The 6,000-nt window shown below is 40.8% G+C and overlaps 1 protein-coding gene across 1 annotated transcript in view; it reads left to right on the top strand.

The window, feature by feature from the left end:
- TUSC3 (tumor suppressor candidate 3) overlaps positions 1-6,000 on the top strand; it is a 136,223-nt gene that overhangs the window by 467 nt on the left and 129,756 nt on the right. The window lies entirely within an intron of this gene.

Genomic DNA, 6,000 nt, shown 5'->3' with positions numbered 1-6,000 from the left:
TGGGGTACACAGGGGGTGGCCCCGGGGGGCCCCGGCAGCCAGCCGAGGGCGAGGAGCGCTGACCCGCGACGAGCCGTCAGGCGAACGAAGTTGAGCCCCATGTTTGTGGAGCCAACTTAAAAGAAATGCCCAGAGTTAATAAATAACATTGCAGCAATGGCAGCAGGTGTGCTGGTGTGGGTACTGATGCCCTCTCTTCCTGGTGGCTTCTGGGTAAGAGAGGCGCGGAGGAAGGAGCAGTTTTCATTCAGTTGCAGCAGCAACCGTCTACCTTCAGCAACTTTTGTACTTGGGTAGGGGAATGTGCAAAAATGTGTAGTGAAAATATTTGCCTTCTTCAGGCTTCAGTGTACTAGAGCATGCTACGCTTCTCTCCCTAGCTTGCCCTCGATTTCAGGTCAGGTTCTCGTATACCCAGTGCTAGGCCAACCAGTTTCTCTGTAACTTGATTTAGGGGAGGAGATGACTTTTTAGCAAACTGTAGAATTTTATTTTTGATATTTTTTTTTTACATCTGTTTTCCACTGTCAGTGTTGCCAGAGGACTTGTGCTTTGTGGTGGGGAAGGAGAGGGAAGGAACAATTTTGCTAACAGATCCTCTCTTTGAACTATCTCCTCAGACAAAGAGAAGAATGGCTGGAAAATTTTTTGTTAGTTTGCTTTGTTGTTCTTTAAAGAACTATGTAGGTTATTAAAGCTTATAGGCCAAAGAAGTGAAGTGAGGAGGAGCAGAGAAGGAGGTGCTGATGTCTTCCCTCTCGTGTCCAGTGACAGGACTCGAGGGAATGGCTTTTAAGTTTTAGCTGTCTCAGGGGAGCTTTGGATTGGATATTAGGAAAAAGTTCTTCACTGAGAAGGTGGTCAAACACTGGAACAAGCTCCCCAGGGAAGTGGTCATGGCCCCAAGCCTGTCGATCCTCAAGAAGCTTTTGGACAATGCTCTTAGGTATATGGTTTAACTTTTAGGTTGCCCTGTGTGGAGTCAGGAGTTGGACTCAGTGATCCTAGTGGGTCCCTTCCAACTCAGGATATTCTATGATTCTAAAAGGCCAAAATTAGTATGTAAAATCCTTATTTAAGTATCTAAATAGTGGTCCGACTTTGTGGTCTTACCAAGTTAAGTAGTAATCTGATAATTGAGATAAATCCCTTGGGTATCAGTGTAAAAAACAAACCCCTTCACTCTAGGCATTCTCTTTTTTCCTCTTTCTGGAAAGAGTAGGGAGTAATGTGCTGCTCTTCTGCTGCTATAATTAACTTCTTTTCAAAACGTTAACTTGTTAGGTTTTTTAATAAAATGTGTTTAATGTTTGACACTCTTGATTCTCTCTTGCTGTGATGTACTGACATTGCAACTTCTGTTGACATTTTCATGTGGAGTGACAGCTGTGCTACTAGGATAGCTGAAATAATCTTTATTTCTTTTTTAAATGGAATCCTTTCCTAACAAGTAAATAATGGCAAATTAAAATGGACATGTACAATTACTTTCTATAAAGTTTCCCCAATTCTACTGCAGAGGTGGTACGTAACAGGATTGAAATGGATACTTTTTGCCTAGCCATTTGGTACTATGGTTCAGGCTGGTATTTCTCCTCTGTAAAGCTTGTTATTAATTTTTTTCCTTTTTAACTGATTTAATTAACACTTCTCAGTCTTCTGCATCTTTTTACCTCCACTCTTCATTCGTGTTTAGTATTTTTCTCTTAATGCAATGGACTAAATGCTGCTCGTGCATACAAAACACTGTTTTTGTGCACTACAACTGCACCTTTACAGAAACTAGTGCAACATTGTGAGTGCTTGCTTCGCTTTAAATGCAGGCTTAAAGGAAAGTGTAACTTCAAGGTTTTCAGGGTTTTGTATTATGAATATCACTTCGTATGAGTTGTGTATGTTACAGCTAAAGTCTGGCTCCTTTTCATACCCTACTAACCTCATGTTGAAAACTCTAGTAGTTTGCCCAATATATACGGGAAAAAACACGTGTATGTGAAAGATGAAACCTGAACTTTCTTACAGTGAGCAGTTTGGAAATAACATTTTAAAACTGTTCTGAGGAAAATTATATGATTTGAAAGAGCAAAGGATCTTGTGCTATGGGAGGTTCCTGTTCACAATAGTGTCCAGAAGCACAGTGGTAAAAGGCAAAGATGATGGAGGTTAACTGTGTAAAGTGAACCTAAGTTTTTCCGTACAAAAACTGATAAGATTGCTGTAGCTTTTATGGAAGTCAGAAAAATGGTTGAACATACAGTGAGTTGTTTCAAAGAGAACCCTGCAAGAGGGAGGTTAATGTAGTAGGGTTAAAATGTGTATCTCATGAGATAAAAAGAAGTCACATCTCAGTTTCCTCTTTCCTGCTTGCTTTGTGTGTGTCTTCATTGGGGTGGAAAAAGAGGTTAAGGAGTAGAGAAAGGAAACTTCTTTCCCAATCAACTTTTTTGAAAACCTTGAGTACTTAATAAGTACTTGAAAATAAGAAGAACTTGAGGTGTTGGAATTGGAGCTTAAGCAAGGAAAGTATCCTTGGTGAAGACAATGTTTTGGGTTTTTTAATTTTTTTTTTTTTCCTTTAAAGCATTGACTATATAGAAAAGTATGCATAAAGACACCTCTAATCATTCAGACGGGATCAGTTGTATGAGCCTGGAAGGTGGAAATAACAGCTTTGCTGAAAGGAGAGGACCAAGTTAAGGTATTAGGTGTTTTTGAAGGACTTACTACTAGCAGAGAAAGATGAATGGGGAAACTAGAGAACATTGGTGTAACTTTCCGTGTTAATGGCGAAATACTACGTTATAGCTGTATTTAGAGTGGAAAATATGTAAGTTCTTAAATTACTAAAATACATTGTCCTATACAGTAAAATATTCGTAAAATATTCTTAATGATAAGTAAAGAAACTTTCTCCGGTGGCAAGTTACTGAAAAGTACTGTTGTCCATCTTCAACTTGATTAAATTTGTAAAAATTCAAAGAACTATTAGAGAATGGATTTGAATTAGTTGATGATTAGTCATCTGGTGTCATGGAAGCTATTTCTAGAATGGCCGCATGAATATGTAAACATACAAACATTCCTATTGCTTCTCTTTAATCCTGCTGTTCACTTTTCTGTATTGTGGAAACCCATGACAACTTTCACCCCTGAGGAGATAAATAGAAAACACTGGACTGTCTTAAAATGGCCATAGATAAAGTGTAATAATTTGGAAATTAGATGAAGAGCAACACCATAACTTTCTGCCATGGCTCACACTTAAAAGCTAACTAGATTTGGAAAGACTGCTTTTATGATTTTAATTCTGGTGCTGAGCAGCACATTTATTTCAAGTGGAATAAAAAACAGTTCTTGGTTATGAAAATAGCAGCAAGTAACTGAAGAAGGACTGTTCTCTTGGAAACTATATTCATAATGGGAGAAAATAATAATTGACTCTTCTCACAGCATCTGAGATACTATATTTTGTATTAACATACATACATTTTCTGTAAGGCGTGTTCCCAATCCTTTTGATCCTTTTTATATCTCTTATACAAATTCTAAGTTGTTAAAACTTTAAAATTGAAAGGAATCAGAATGACAATATTACACTTTGAAATATACCGCTTGGTGTTTTATTATAAATTGCTTCGCATGGGCAATTTATATTTATATAGATAAGATTTTTTTTGACTGAAACACATAGAAGAATGTTGATTTTGCAATATGAAAAGCATTTCTCATAGAGGGTAAAGTTTATTTTGAGCTTTCAGGTAGATGATTCAGAAGCTTAGTTAAACCTCTGTTATGCAATTGGAGCAGTGATTTTTCTGTAGGTAAGTTTTTCATTACTGCTAAATCTGATGCAGGGAAGCTGCCTGTGTAGACCAACATATCGGCTTTGTTCAAGTGGAGGTGTCTTGTTCTTATTGAGCTTAAATCTACTCAAAAAGATTCTGACGTATAATAACATTGTAGTTACTTTACTTTTCTGTAATGTAAAGTTCTGTAATGTCTTAGTTTGACCTGAGTATTTCAAGACTGGTCTCTCAATCACTATTCCTTACCTTTTCCACCCTTTCCCCCACTGGGTGTAGAAGTTACGGCAATTGTAGAGAAATTGTAGAAGATAGGGTTGGAAGGACAATCTAACTGAGGCTTTATCCCAAAGCTCAGCCATGCTTTTATTGTTCCTGACAAATGTCTATCTGATGTGCCCTTAGAAGCCTTTAGTGGTGGTGACACTACAACTTCCTTAGGTAACATATTACTGTGTCTTATTGTTAAAAGGATTTTTTTTCCCAAAGATCTAACCTGAATTTCAGTGTGTTCAATCTCCACATTTTTGAGCCTGTTATTTCTTGTCCTCATCATGACCGTAAAGAACAGATTATTCTTTGATGTCTTCTGCATTTAGACAGAGACTAAAGGTAGCATTTGATGTTTTTTCCAGAGTTATTTTTTTTCTTATAAATAGAAGCAACTGTGTAATTTTTTAAGGCTTTGAGTATTAAATGTCATAATCTTCCTGAGAGAATCTTCAGTCCTGAACATATTTTCCTCTGTTTTATGTGAAACTAACTGGGATAGATTGGCAGGATCCCCTTGTTTCTGCACCATGTGTTCTTGTTTTCCTTTGGGTTTACATATTGAGCCCATCTTGTTTATCCAGGGTTACTGATGGTTATTATCATGTTCCTTCCCTTGAAGTCAGAATGGTACCTTCTGCTTTAAAATTCCTTTCCTAGTCCAATTCATAGAATCATAGAATCATTTAGGTTGGAAAAGACCTTCAAGATCATTGAGTCCAACCATCAACCATGCCCACTAAACCATGTTCTGGAGTACCTCATCTACGCGCTTTTTGAATCCCTCCAGGGATGGTGACTCAACCACTTCCCTGGGCAGCCTACTCTAATGTCTGACAACCCTTTCTGTAAAGAAATTTTTCCTAATATCCAACCTAAACCTCCCCTGGTGCAACTTGAGGCCATTTCCTCTTGTCCTATCTCCAGCCACCTGACAGAAGAGACCAGCACTCACCTCACTACAACCCCCTTTCAGGTAGTTGTAGAGAGCGATAAGGTCTCCCCTCAGCCTCCTCTTTTCTAGACTAAACAGCCCCAGCTCCCTCAGCCGCTCCTCATAAGACTTGTGCTCCAGGCCCCTCACCAGCTTGGTTGCCCTTCTCTGGACACGCTCCAGCACCTCAAGGTCTTTCCTGTAGTGAGGGGCCCAAAAGTGAACGCAGTACTCGAGGTGCAGCCTCACCAGTGCCGAGTACAGGGGAACAATCACCTCCCTGCTCCTGCTGGCCACACTATTTCTGATACAGGCCAGGATGCCATTGGCCTTCTTGGCCACCTGGGCACACTGCTGGCTCATATTCAGCCGGCTGTCAACCAGCACCCCCAGGTCTTTCTCTGCCGGGCAGCTTTCCAGCCACTCTTCCCCAAGCCTGTAGCGCTGCATGGGGTTGCCATGACCGAAGTGCAGGACCCGGCACTTGGCCTTGTTGAACTTCATACGATTGGCCTCAGCCCATCGATCCAGCCTGTCCAGATCTCTCTGTAGATCCTCCTTACCCTCAAGCAGATCGACTCTGCCTCACAGCTTGGTGTCATCCGCAAACTTGCTGAGGGTGCACTCAATCCCCTCGTCCAAATCATCGATAAAGATATTAAACAGAACAGGGCCCAACACTGAGCCCTGAGGAACACCACTTGTGACGTGCCACCAACTGGATTTCACCCCATTCACCACAACCCTCTGGGCTCGGCCATCCATCCAATGAAGAGTACACTTATCCAAGCCATGAGACGCCACCTTCTCAAGGAGCATGCCATGAGAGACAGTGTCAAAGGCCTTGCTGAAGTCAAGGAAGATAACATCCACAGCCTTTCCCTCATCCACTAGGCGGGTCACCTGGTCATAGAAGGAGATCAGGTTGGTCAAGCAGGACCTGCCTTTCGTAAACCCATCTGGGCTGATCCCCTGCTTATCCTGGCCTTGCCA

Source organism: Haliaeetus leucocephalus, unplaced genomic scaffold, assembly GCF_000737465.1.
Source record: "Haliaeetus leucocephalus isolate CR32 unplaced genomic scaffold, Haliaeetus_leucocephalus-4.0 Scaffold284, whole genome shotgun sequence".
Taxonomy (NCBI): domain Eukaryota; kingdom Metazoa; phylum Chordata; class Aves; order Accipitriformes; family Accipitridae; genus Haliaeetus; species Haliaeetus leucocephalus.
This window is presented reverse-complemented; position numbering and strand designations above follow the sequence as displayed.